The following is a 14,555-nucleotide window of genomic DNA, read 5'->3' on the forward strand; positions in this document are numbered from 1 at the left end:
TCGAACCAGCGACACTTAGCTCGCAGACCGACGCTCAATCCACTGAGCCAAACCAGCCAGGGTTTCACCTTAGGGTATAATTTAGGCATGACCCTTGGCTGGGTTGCCAGTTATTTGCTTTACGAAGAGTTTAAATAGTGTTCAGGTATTTATCCATAAATCCTGAAGGGGATCAGATAATGCTACCCCAAAATATGACACTTTGACATGAGAATTGTTTTGAGTTAAAGGCAATTAAATGACAATAGTTAGCGCACACCAGCATTTGGAACAGACCAGAAAACTCAATGGATCTTACAGATCCAGGCACCATTTTGGATTTTTTCTGTGATGCACCCCCAACCAAAAGGATGCATGTGCAGCATCCAGGCTTAACAAATGAGAAGCCTGGGGGACTTGTGCTGGTAATTGGAACAGGCATTAGTGCCATGGTTACACCTCAGGTTCCAACCCCAAGATCCTGGAAGGCATTGATGCTGCACTTCCAACATGTGAGGACCACGACAATTTTCAGAGACGTCTCTGTGAAAACAAGAATCCTGTTCATGTTGCCCAGGACCTTTTTTAGGGACTCTACTCATGTTAGCACTGTTGAAGCCATGAGGTTCAAGGACCGTATATATGCAGCATCCCATAGCTTTGTGTCAAAGATGGAAGATTCTGGAAAAGAGCTACTTCAGTCATTTCTCCACCTGGTGGAAAATGGAGCCCTGGTATTGACTAAAATTCTCAATAGTCTCCTGGAACTGTATGTAGCAGATCAGGGAAAACAACTTGAAATCCCTCGACTTTACTGATGAAAAAAGGATCCTGGAGTGGGCGGAAGAGAAGCAGAAACAGAGCATGTTACACATCCATGATGTCTACACCAAGCCTAGGGTCATGTCCTTCATCCAGCTGGGATAAGAATGTGCTCTAGAATACTGAAGTTCTGAGAGAGATTCAGAAACTCTATAAAAACAAGTCATTTCTTTTCCTGGTTTGTGGCAAGACTCTGGATGATCCCACTCTCCAAGCACTCTTCCAGAGGCCATCAAGCATAGATCTGACATACAACATTTCATGCCAGTTCAGAAAGGAGATGCAGATAAGCTCAAGAAGCTTCAAAAAGACATGGAGGACAAGGGGATTTATATTTGCTTTTATGGAAATGAATATGCTGATCTTCCAGAATATTGCAAGTGACTCACCTGTGAGATGTTCCAGGAGGGTTGATCAGACTGCGGTCTGTGAGAAGGTTACAGAAGTCACCACCATTAGACCAAGGCATAAGGCCCTACCGTGGACAGTGTGTACTTCGTGCCAGGTCATTCTTGGTGTTTTATTGTTTGTTTTTCTTTTATTTATGTATTTATTTATTTATTTTGGTTCTTGGTCTTATGCATCCTGCTCCAGTTCGAAATACCCAAGTGACAATGGGCCTCCGATGCAGCTCCCCAGCAGGACATTTCTTGTGTCTACTCAGTCCATCAGCATCCTGTCCACTGAGTAAGGCTGCTGTTCTGCATGAAGGACTTGGGGTGTAGAGGCCATGGACTCACCATGGCCCTTGTTTCAGTTTTGTTTGATATACTTGGGTTTTCAACTAAGCTTAATGGCTGTTTTTTAAAACAAACTTGAAACTCTAGTTTTCTAGATCTTTTACAGTGTACGGTATTTTGCATACCTGAGCTGTATTAAAAGTGTGTCCATTTAAAAAAAGAAAGGAAGAAGCGACAAACACAGGAAGAGCTCTCTGCCCTCCCCTTATTGCCTACAAGTAGGGTACAAATTTCCATTTATAAAGGAAATTGCCATTAGTAAAGGCACGCCCCCACCCCCATACCAGGAAGATGAGAATGAGTTTAGTCACCAGAGGAGGCACTGAGATGAATCTGCATAAACAATACATGTCTACCTTTAGTTTTCCCCATATATTTCCTAGTCACTTTCCCACAATTTATCCTGCCTAGGAGCCCACATCCCCTTTTCCTTTGTCTAGTCACTTCTCCACAATTTATCAGCCTTTTAAAAAATGGTGTATGGGCCCCCAATTCCAATCACCCTTTGAGTTATGCATCATTGAGTACTCCCTTGTGTTTGTGCATTGCATAGGCAAATAAACCTTTTCTCCTCTTGCTAATGTCTTCTGTTGGTTTAAGTTGCAGCCCTCCTGTTATTAAATTTAAGAGGTTAGAGGAAAACTGTTCTCATCCTCTAAAACACTTAAAGCATCTAAGAGAAGACGTGCAGTGTAGGGGCCAAGGCCTAAAAGAGAGACAGTGTCAGATTCAAATTTTGCCTCCAACTTTTTCTTTTTAATCTCTGATTTTGGACTTAAATACTCTGAGTCTCAATTTGCTCCTTTACAGAATGAGCATCATAATAACTTGCACATGAGTTGTTACAACATAATCTATATATAAGCAGCTTAGCATAATTGCTGACATACAGTAAATGTTCAATAAAATGAAATGTTCAGTATTCTTATCTGCCAAGATTTGTAGCAAAATATATAGGAGAAAAATATATAATAATGGCAATCATGAACTGTAAAGAATATAAGCTCCCTCAGGGTAGGAATTTTTGTTTCTTTGGTTCACGACTATATCCCACTGCCTGGAATAACATTTGGCACAGAATATACTCAAGTAAATATTTGTCCAATGAATATAACACTTTTTACATGTAAAAAAAACATGCTTTTAGACATCAGAATGAATCAGCAGTATCAATGGTGGATTAGATGGAATAAAAGTGGAGGCAGAGAGACCTATTTAGAAGCCAATGCAGTAGTCAAGTTAGAGAAACATCTATATGAATAAAGCCATGATATTGAGGATAATAATGAGGGGGTGGATTTAAGAATTATTTAAAGAACAGAGAGATGGAACTTGATGACAGATGAGATTCCTTTAAAAGTCAAATGGGGCCCTAGCAAGGTAGCTCAGTTGGTTAGAACATCATCCCAATACACCAAGGTTGAGGGTTTGAGCCCCAGTCAGGGCACATACAAGAATCAACCAATGAATGAATGCATAAATAAGTGGGACAAGAAATTAATGTTTATCTCCATTTCTCTTTCATTAATTTAAAAAGAATTCCTTTACAAATAAATGAATAAATATCAAATTGCCTCAACATATTAGAAAGGAGATACACAAGTGCAATTCATTAAATGTTTTATAAATTCATCTACTGAAGAAAAGGAGGCCCTCTTGATTGGCAGATGGTCTTTCTCCCGTGGCTAATCTTATAATTTACTCTAAAGTTACTGCCCTGACTACGTGGAAAGTACCAGGTCTGTAGACCTGGGGGACAGCTGGGGTGCCTGAAGATTGGCCATTAAATAAAGTGGGGTTTTGTGGGTTACACAATTCTTAAGGCTGAAATAAGTTTGTCTTTTATTTTCCTACAGCATTTGGCGAAGTGCCATGCAAATTATAGTCCCTAAAATATGTTTAATGAATGAAAGGGTATTAATAAGTTAAATTTTAAGTGTTTTATTACATACGCCTTCTCACAAGCCAGAGCAGCCCCTGGCCCTCCTTTGTTTTTCAGAATGCATGTAACCCAAGAGGCCTCTCCTGATAAAGATCTGGGCCTGCCTGGCAGGGAGGCCAGAAAGGCAGAGATGGAAGAATGTTCAGGCTTGGTGGAAGTGTTTTTTAATAAAGAGAAAGAAAGAAACCTTGAGACATTCTTGGTGTTTGGAAAATTCTGAAGGTGAGAGGACCGAACAAAATAATTTCAGAAGGTGCTGTTTTATGTACTGAGTGGGATTTGTATATGTGGTTCTTCAATGGAGACAAAACTGAAGAATCAAATTGCTTTTAATTGCATTTTTATAATATTCTACCTGGGACAGGACTATCAGGTTTCAGATAGATTACATTGTAAAAGGAATACATATGCCGAGTACATTGACTATAGCACCTTTGGATGTTTTAGCAAAGGACAAGCCTTGCTAAATACAGAGGACTTCCATTATGGGTAGAGAAAGTAGGGCTTCTAGTGAGACCTCTCTCACCAGGAGTCAAATCATGGTCAGAATCCTCTGAGATTAATGAAGAGGCATTAACTAGAACCAGAGAAATTTTGTCTGTAATATCAAATATAATAGAAAGTCAATTTCAAGAGCTGGTTGGGAAATAAATGAAATCACATGTCTGGAAGTTATAATTCATATAAGTTTAATTCCTTAAATCACAAGTTATGAATTTAAAACAGTGTCTTTGCAATAATTCACCCTAAAATAGACTTAAGCCTCTCTTTTCATTTATGGTTGGGAAATAGGCACTAATGTCACCTTAATACTACATCGTGTTAAACCTAATAAAATCAAATCACACCAGCTCTGGACTTTGGGAAATCAGTAACATCAGCTGTGTCAATGAAAAGCACATGACATCCTCTATCAGTATACTAAGTGTAAGATGGCCTGGTCTTCCAAGTTGGAAAGGTTCATATATTCTCGAATACATTTTTCAGATGGACATTTACCATCTTTGCCAATAATTCATTCACACATTTACTCTGCTGTTTTTTTTTTTTTAATTTAAAATAACATTAATAAGAAGTTGTAGTATAAAGTTCAGGGCTTTGGTAGAGTGGTGGTTCCAAAATAGTGCACATTGTTAAAGTCGGTCTGAATAAAATGCAGTTAGCTAAAGAACAAATCTCTTAATCCCGCTGTATTAGTTTGCTAGGGCTGCCGTAACAAAGTACCAGTAACTGCATGGCTTACAGCAATGGAAATTTATTCTCTCACAGTCTGGAGGCTAGGAGTCCACGATGAAGGTGTTGGCAGCGTTGGTGCCTACTGGAGGCTCTGAGGGAGAATCTGTTCCATGGTTCTCTCCTAGCTTCTGGTTGCTGCCAGCAGCCTTTGGCATTCTTTGACTTGTAGACATATCACTCCAATCTCTGCTTTTCTCGTAGTCACATGGCATTCTCCCTGTGCGTGTCTGTGCCTCTGGGTCCAAACTTCCTTTTCTTTTAAGAATACTAGTAATTGGAATACACCCAGCTTAATCCAGTATTACCTAACCTTAACTCAGTTACATTTGCCAAGACTCTATTTGCAAATAAGGTCACATTCACAAGTATCAGGGTTTAGGACTTCAATATATCTTTTTAGGGGACACAAGTTAACCTATAATGCCTACCTTCCCCTGAGACCACCACCCCTGAGTCCCTCCCAGTTGTAAATTCTGAAGCCACTTCCGTACTACCACAGTGTATGCTGTGGGTCAGGTGCATTGTACACACCAACTCACTTCATTCTTATGGCAACCCAGTCATCTTGGGATGACTGTCCCCATGTTAAGGAAACAGAGTCTCAGAGAGTTTAAGCTGCCACTTAATAAGTACAGAGCAAATATTTACATCCAGCTACTACTGACTTAAACCCGTATCTTTTCTGTTATGCCCGGCCATCACCCTCATTCAAAAAAGCATTGTATTCTTGTCTTTGGAAGCAATCATTTAAATCAAATTCAGCTCTTTAAGCAACTTCCCCCAGAACACAATTACTAAAACAGTCACTAGGAGAGAGCTGGATATGGAAAATACCATGATAGATTTTTTTATGTGGTATATTACATATATTGATTTGCAAATATTAAACCATCCTTGCATCCCCGGGATGAATCCCACTTGATCGTGGTGTATGATCTTTTTGATTTATTGCTGGATCCCATTTGCCAATATTTTGTTGAGGATTTTAGCATCTATGTTCATCAGTGATATTGGCCTGTAGTTTTCTTTCTTTGTTGTGTCTTGACCTGGTTCTGGAATTAGGGTAATAGTGACTTCATAGAAAGAGTTTGGGAGTTTTCTCACTTCTTGGATTATTTGGAATAGTTTGTGAAGGGTAAGCATTAGTTCTTCCCTAAATGTTCTGTAAAATTCACCTGTGAAGTCATCCAGTCCAGGGCTTTTGTGTGCTAGGAGATTTTTTATTACTGTTTCAATTTCACACTATGTCATTTGTCTATTCAAGCTTTCTACTTCTTCTCGATACAGTTTTGAGAGATTATTTGTTTCTAGAAATTTGTCCATTTTATCTAGGTTGTCCAGTTTCTTGCCATATAGTTGTTTGTAGTAATTTCTTGCATTCTTTTGTATTTCTGTGGTATTGGTTGTGATTTCTCGTCTTTCATTTCTGATTTTGTTTAATTTTGTCTTCTCTCTTTTTCTTGATGAGCCTAGCTAAAGGCTTTTCAATTTTGTTAATCTTTTCAAAGAACCAAGTTCTACTTTTGTTGATCTTTTAAATTGTTTCTTTAGTCTCTATGTCATTTAATTTTGCTCTGATCTCAATGATTTTCTTTCTTTTACTCGCCCTCAGCTTTGCTTGTTGTTGTTGTTCTAGTTCTTGTAGCTGTCGGGTTAAATTTTTTATTTCAGATTCTTCTATCCTTATCAGGTAGGCCTGTATTGCTATGAACTTTCCTCTCAGTACTGCTTTTTCTGTGTGCCATAGATTTAGGGTTGTTGTGTTTTCATTTTCATTTCATTCCAGAAGCTTCTTGATTTCTTCCTTGATGTCATTGTTAACCCATTTATTATTTAATATCATGTTATTTATTCTCCATGAGTTTGAATGTCTTTGGGTTTTTTCCTTGAGGTTGATTTCTAGTTTAAAGACATTGTGGTCTGAGAAGATACTTGATATAATTCCAATTTTCTTGAATTTGTTGAGGCTTGTTTTGTGTCCTACCATGTGATCTATCTTTGAAAATGTCCCATGTGCATTTGAAAAGAATGTATATTTTGCTTCTTTGGGGTGAAAAGTTCTATATATATCAAGTAAGTACATTTGATCTAGAGTGGTGTTCAATGCCTCAATTTCCTTGGTGTTTCTTTGTTTTGAAGATCTGTCTATTATTGATAATGGGGTTTTAAAGTCCCTTACTGTGAGTGTGTTGCTGTTGATATCTTTCTTGTAGTCTTCTACTATTTTCCTTACATACTTGTGTGCTTCTATGTTGGGTACATATATGTTTACCAGGGTTATATTTTCTTAATGGATTGTTCCCTTAAGTATTATGAAATGTTCTTCTTTGTCATTTTTTATGGCCTTTGCTGTGAAATCTGTTTTGTCTGATATAAGTATTGCTACCGCAGCTTTCTTTTCATGTCCATTTGCTTAAAATACTTTTTCCTATCCCTTCACTTTCAGTCTGTGTAAATCTTTTGTTTTGAGATGTGTCTTTTGTAGACAGCATATATGTGGGTCAAGCTTTCTTTCCGTTCTGCTCCCCTATGTCTTTTGATTGTAACATTTAAGTCATTTACATTTAAGATTAGTATTGACAGGTATTTATTCATTACTTTTGTGCCTGTGTTCCTTTCCCTCTCTCTTTTTCTTCTTTTTCTTACAGCATTCTCCTTCGCCTCTCTTGCAATCCTGGTTTGGTGGAGATGTATTCTTTTAGTCTTCCTTTTTCTGAGAAACTTCTTATTTCACCTTTCATTTTGAAGTAGAGCCTTGCTGTGTAAAGTATTCTTGTTTGTAGGCCTTTGTTTTTCATTGCTTGAAATACTTTTTGCCATTCCCTTCTGGCTTGTAGTGTTTCTGTTGAGAAATCAGTTGATAGTCTTATCAGAGCTCCCTTGTATGTTATTTTCTGTTTTTCTTTTGCTACCTTTAGGATTCTCTTTTTGTCTTTAAATGTTGCCATTTTAATTATGATGTGCCTTGGGGTGGGCCTATTTGGGTTCATCTTCATTGGGACCCTCGTTCTTCCTGGATTTGCATGACTTTTTCTGTCATCAATTTAGGACAATTTTTTGTTATTACTTTTTCAATCGGGGTTTCTGTCCCTTGCTCCTCTTCTCCTTCTTGTATTCCTATGATTCTAATATTGTTTTGTCTCATGTTGCCCTGCAGTTCTCTTAAACCCTCTTCATTCTTCTTAAATATTTTTTCATTTTGTTGTTTTTCTGGGAATTTTTTTCTGCATTGTCCTCTAACTCACTGATCTGATCCTCTACTTTGTTTATTCTGTTTTGAGTTATTCTACTGTGTTCTTCAGCTCAGAAATTGTATTCTTCATTTCTTCCTGGTTCTTATTGATAGTTTCTATGTCCTCTTTTATGCTGGTGTAGTTCTCTGTAAGTTCCTTGTAGTTTCCCTGGAGTTCTTGGTAGTTTCCTGGGAGTTCTTTGTAATTCCCTTGGAGTCTGTTGTAGTTTTCTCTGAGTTTATCAAGTACATTGAACTTTCTTATAACCATTCTTTTAAATTCCATGTCTGATAGTTTGCTTGCCTCTGTTTAATCTATTTCTCTTTCTGGGGATTCCTCTTTTCCTTTCATTGGGAGGTTGTTTCTGTGTCTCCCCATGTCTTATACTTCTTGCTTGTTTTGTTTCTTGGATTTGTCTGCTTTGATTTCCCGCTTTTATCATATGAGATTCTGTATAGGAGACTGGGGGATTCAGTGGGGCAGTCTCTTTGATCTCCTGAGCCTGATGCTCTTGTAATGCCTTTTGTGTCATTTGTTTAAGCTCTCTGGTTATATCTCAGTTACTCTTTGTTGGAACCTTCCCTCTGGCTAGTTGACTGAGAGTCACTCTGCCACCTTGTCTTGAGTTCTTTTTTGGAGATGCTGTTAAAACATAAACACACAACCCAGGGAAGAAACCCACACCCTAAGAAATATTCCCTCCCCACAATAACAGTATCAGTAGCAAATGAGCCAGTATTAATATAGATGTAAAGAGGTTAAGACTATTATACTATATGAAAAACTGATAAGTTATTTTAACTGATAGATGATTTTTGAGAAGGAAGATGGTAAAATAGTAGTAGTAGCAAGTAGGGTCAAAGCTATGTGAGACAGTAAGTAGTATTTACATTGTATGTTGAAAAACGGAGGGAAGAATGCAGATTAAAGTGAGAAAGTGGAAGTGTATAGTATTAGGTTCATGTAACAGTTATATGCTATATATTTAGTGTGAGAGGGAGGATAAACAAAATAGACAAACAAACAAAAATTGAAGAAGAAGAATAGGAGGGAGAGAAGGTAGAAAAGAGATTAAAGAATGATTTTTTTCTCCAGTATAACCTTTGAGCGCTGTCCTTCTTTTTCTGGATCGGCCCCTGGTCAAAATTCCATAGGTTTCAATTCTTCTTTTCTGACTGGCTGGCTGTCAGGAGATCTGGCTGGATTCTGAGGCTGCTATTCTCTCACATGTGGGCCTGCGCCACTCCCTGCTGTGAACTGCATTGAGTTGGGTCTCTTCCCACTTGTCTTGCAGCACCCTCCATCACTCCTCAGGCTTGTCTAGCAACACTGTTCTGCTGTCAAGCCAGTGCAAAAGCCCCTAGTGCCTGGCCTTGGATCCTATCTCCGCTCCTCCTCCAAAAAAGTCTCTGTGTTGCCTCCAAGCTATAGCACCAGCCTGCATCCCTGTCTGGCAGCGCCTTATTGTGTGCCTGTGAGTACCACCTGTCTGCCTGGGGTCCATACTGAGTCTGCATTTCTGCCACAGCTTTCCTGTATTGACCCCTCTCCACAGATCAGTTCTGCTTTTTTGTTTGATGCGAGCATCTGATGCGCAGAGTTGCCAGCCATGGAGTCCCCACCTAGACTCAGTTGATACAGTTTCTCACAGTTCAGGCTGTTCACTGTCTTCACATGCCTCTGGCTGTTTCAACGAAACCTTGTTGTTGACTCCCTCTGGGACTTTGCTGGTCTGAGCTCCTATGGCAACGAGAAGTTTCTAAGCAGACCCCGGCTAATGAGCTGGTCAGCAGCTGCCCCTTTTGGGTGTGGTGCAGCAGAGGCATAGGGCTGGGAGGCCCAACAACTCTGCTTGGAGAGTGCAGGTCTAGCTTTCTGCCCTCTTTCATGCCACGCCCACATTCCTGTCCCTGTTTGCACTATCTGAAATCCATACTCACTCACTCCTCACTGTGTTTGTACTCCAAGTTCTTCCATGATGGGAGCAAGCAGACAACACTTCTGTCTACTCTGCTGTCATCTTCTTCCCTCCTCTCGTTCCTTGCCTTTAAATGATTATCTCCTTTCCTAACTATCCAATCTGCAACACCTTCAAGTCTCAGGTTCTTCACCCCTTACTATTCTTTATCATATTTATGTTTTCTTTCTTTGAACTTTTAAAAAAACTTTTTAAAATTCAATTTATTGGGGATACATTGGTTAATAAAGTTATATATGTTTCAGGTATACAATTCTATAATACCTCAGTATTGTGTGTTCACAACCCAAATTTTTTTATTTTCTTCATAACACCATCACTCCTTGAAAATTTTATTATTTATTATTTAATCTGTGTCACCTGTTCATTGTTAGTCCTCACTATAATGTAAGTTCTATCTATGCATGTGGAAGTCTTATCTGTGTTCTATGTGCCTGGGGTCTAGAAGAAAAATTATTGAATAAATAGATAAGTGGATGAGTGAATAAGTAAATGAATGACTTGTTGAGAAAGAAGCTGATAATCCGTTTAAGCCCATTCTTATCCCAGTATGCTGTGGGTGTGGCATTTTTTGTCTGCATAGATAGGAATATCCTATGCATAAATGTTGATTACCACTCTTTTCTTCTGTTTGCTTTACTTTCCTTTTGTATGTTGTCCTGCAAGCATTTATTTATTTCACTTGTTAATTAATTTATTTTGTGGGAATCATGGATGCTGTTGTAGCAACTGTGTGAAGACATCTTGATAATAGTATAAAATTAATTGTGCTTTGTTCAGAGGCCACAGAGACCATTAGTACAGCATCTCAGCTCTTTAAAAAAAACATTAAATTTTGGGAAGGTCAGCTGCTAGCCAGTTAGTCACATTTTTTACAGTTGTAAAATATTGTCCTTAAAAGTTTAGCTGGGGATATCTAATGCAAATCTGTCATTTAGTAGGTGAACAAACTGCAGTCCAGGAAGCTCCGGGAATGCCAACAATCATGTGTCTGTTAGTGACAGGGAAAAGTCAGAACATGGGCCTCCTGACTCTGAGGCCAGGGCTGCATTTGCTCTGTGCCAGCAAATGAGGAAATATTATTATTGCTCTTTTATTGCCAATGGAGATAAGCTAATGAAGAGCTGATGCCAGTGAGAAGCCAAAAATAAAGTGTTTTGGAATCATAACCAAATGAAAGGCTAAACCCTAGTGGATAAATAAATAATTGAACCTTTATGGGATGTGACTACTCAATAAACATCCCTTTATTTAGCATCCATGATTTTCAAATTAGCTATAAAGAGCTCTGTCTTTGTTTTCAGAACTTAGATAATAAAGGATAATAAGGAATTTCACTTGTGTAGTTTACCATAGGTTTGCTTCCCTCAATAGGTGAGGGCGAAAAAAAGGCCAGATTTCTCATGAAATACCAATCAACATTTAAAAGCTCAGTGCTATTGTGAGTGAAAAGAACCACTGTGTATGTTCTGCTTCAAAGACAAGTTGATTTTTAAAAAGGTTTTTTGTATGAGCAGAAAATTGCTAAAAGTTAGACCATTTATGGGTAGGAAACCATAAAAATTAGTCCCCTTTCAACCCTGGTTTTGTTTAAATTTCTATAATTATTTCTTACATACATTATTTATTATTGACAGTTGAGGTCCAAGCAAAAATGGCACAGACCATGCAAAATCTGCTCTAAAATTCAGGAATGGGAAGACAATTTATATTCCCCATACTAAAAGTGGAGGGGTAGTACACTTAAGTTGAAATATTTTGTATACTAAAGTTTCAGTTAGTGGAAATTACAAGAGCTGAGTTATAACCTTACTGTGCAGGGTGGATAATGAAATGTCAAAAGACCTTCAAGAAGTGCAGTGATCCAGGAGGTGCTATAACACATTGTTAGGAGGTAGCTCTTATCAATCTATATAATTCTGCTTTTATATTTTATATTTTACAGCATGTAAAGACACTTTGTCTTTTAATCAAAATGCTGGCTTGAAGAAGCAGAAACAAGTTATAAAAGTCTCACTTCAGCTTGTGGAAGTAAAAAGCACATTAATAAACTAACAAAACACAGACTTTTACCTCTTTATTCAAGGGGCATGAAAAGCATAAACTGATTATTTAGACATTTTAGACTTTCATTTCTACTCTTCTCCACTTAAATAATATCAATTATCTAATCAGAAATGTAACACTCTCTTTATCCTTAGTCATCTTTCTTTATCTTTCCTTCTTTTAACATTTTCTTTTTCTCCTATACATTTATGCAAAAAACTTCCATACAAATATTTTTCTTTTTCTCTAAGGGACTAAATATACAAATAGACACTGGCCAGATCATATATGACAATAAATCTCTGACTCACAACTTCTGCACCAACCAATCAGAGAAACCAAACCACAGCCTCTGCAGCAATTGCCCAGAACAGTCAGAACTTCATCAGTGACTGCCAGCTTCCCCTGCTTCCAACTCAGAGCCAAGCAGTGAAAGCCAAATATGTTCCCTAAACCATCACATAAGGTGCCTCACTTTTCATTAGCCCACCTCTAGCTTTCCCAAATTGACAATCTGCAATCAGGGCACACTGGAAGCCTTCTCCCCCACCTTTTATTCAGTGTAAAACTTCCCTACTCCTCTGCCTGTCTTTGAGTGTCTCCCAAATCCAGGATGTTGTCTGACCCCCTTGCAATAGAAAGCTCTGAATAAATAACCTCTGTTTTCTCTCATTTGAGTAGTCTTCATGTATTTACAAACCTCCCTGTTGTCATGGACTCCAACCAGTGGGGTCCGTGGCATTGCGGATGAGGGGGAAACAAATGCATACAGACTTAGTGAATCCTATGGATAAAAGGGACAGAATGGTCACCCTTGGTGAGAGAGCACCTCAACTCTTGCCTAGACAGGCTTTTTATTACTGTTCTTGGGGAATTATATCCAAGAGAGTCATAAATTATCATACTAAAATTACTTTAAATGGTTATTGCTTACAGATAAAAAAGAGGAGAATGTTGTGCATGTAGAGGGATGATAAGGATGGGGAAGCTGGCCACATCCTGTCCTTGAAACAGCTCAGAATAAGCCTTAGGAAGTTACTTCAAAGTTATACACTAAATATCTGTTGTTTTCAACCTTAGGGTGAGAGAGTTTTAGCAAAAGCAAGCTTTAAAGCCTCCTAGATACAATGCAGACCTGATTCCCACAGGAAAGCCAATCTGCTGGCTTGGGTCCTGTGTGCCACCTTGTGTCTGTTGGTTTTCTGGACCAGGGCTGAGCTACATTTGCCTCTGCCACGCAAACCGGTTCCCTATCTCCCGTGACTGAATTTCTCATTCTATACCTTTGCTCTTTCACATATGCAGTGTTGTATAATAGAACACTGACTAGGAGACAGAACAGGTTACCTGGAAAGTGCCCAGGTGACAGTCTAGTGCAGCATGTATTTGCAGTTCTTTCAAGAGTTTGCTGTTTCATATCCTACTGTACTCATCTGGCTGCTTTTCTGATACCTGTCCTTCATCAGTAGGCAGGGCTTTCATTAGGAGCGCCCAGTTTATCTTAGACCTCTTCACACATAGAATAGATGCATTTCACACCCCTTCATCACAGCTAAGAAAAGTTATAAAAATTACTCCCTCCCAGCCAGGTCACAAACAGATAAGGCCTACCATCCAGGGAGGGAGACGTTATTTCAACTTTTTTTTGAACATTTTACTTTGAGTTTTGTGTGAAGGCATTTTATGGAGTTAAACGTATATGAAAGGGCTCAAATTTCAGAAGTCATGAATGGGTTCCATGTAATATCTAGTGAATATGTACCTACCATCCACTATGTGTTTCTCCTTGTGTTCTCTGCATCCTTTCCCTCTATATAATGGGCCCAACTTTTAAAAACAAAATGAAATGAAGACTTTACTAGGAAAGGTACTTCTATTAGTGATAAGGAAGTTAAAGGAAAAATAGAAAGGAAAGACAGAAAGGAAGGAAAGAAGGAAGGAAGGAAGGAAGGGAAGTAGAAAGGAAAGAAGGAAGGGAAAAGGAAGCCAGATTTGAAATCTCTATTTATTTATTTTGTTTGTTAGTATGTTTAAAAACACTGGACCAAATGTTATGGTCTATGTCTGGGAAAAGCAACATTATTTTTCTGTAAAGTGCCAGAAAGTAAATATTTTAGTAGTTGGAGCTGACAGGAGTTTTAGCACAGCAATCCCATTCTGCCTCTGTAGCTTGAAATCAGTCATAGACAATAAATAAACAAATGGGTGTGGCTGTGTTTCAACAAGACTTTATTGTCAAGTCAGACAGCAAGCCAGATTTGGTCCCAGAGCTGTTGTTTGCAGAATCTTGGTCTGTGGTTTAAGATACATGCTTAGAACACAGCTTTAACTCCTATGTTTAAAACTATTACATGTTAAACTTGTTTGTTAGAAACTAAGGTTATCTTGACTGATATACTTGATACAGGATATCTACTAGCAGTTGATAATAAGCATCCTATTACATGCAAATATTAGAAATCATGGTCAGCACAATAAAACAATAAAAACAAAAAGAGACATAAGTATTAGAAAGGAAGTAGTATTGTTTTTATTCACAGAATATAAGGTTCTCTACATAGTATCCAATCAACTTCATT

The 14,555-nt window shown here is 38.3% G+C and overlaps 1 pseudogene; it reads left to right on the forward strand.

Annotated features, from left to right (window-relative positions):
- The first annotated feature begins 287 nt into the window (after positions 1-287).
- Positions 288-1,215, forward strand: LOC150021888 (protein FAM118B pseudogene; annotated as a pseudogene).
- The last annotated feature ends 13,340 nt before the right edge of the window (positions 1,216-14,555 follow it).

This window comes from Furipterus horrens, unplaced genomic scaffold (assembly GCF_987537825.1).
Source record: "Furipterus horrens unplaced genomic scaffold, mFurHor1.1.pri manual_scaffold_1, whole genome shotgun sequence".
NCBI lineage: Eukaryota > Metazoa > Chordata > Mammalia > Chiroptera > Furipteridae > Furipterus > Furipterus horrens.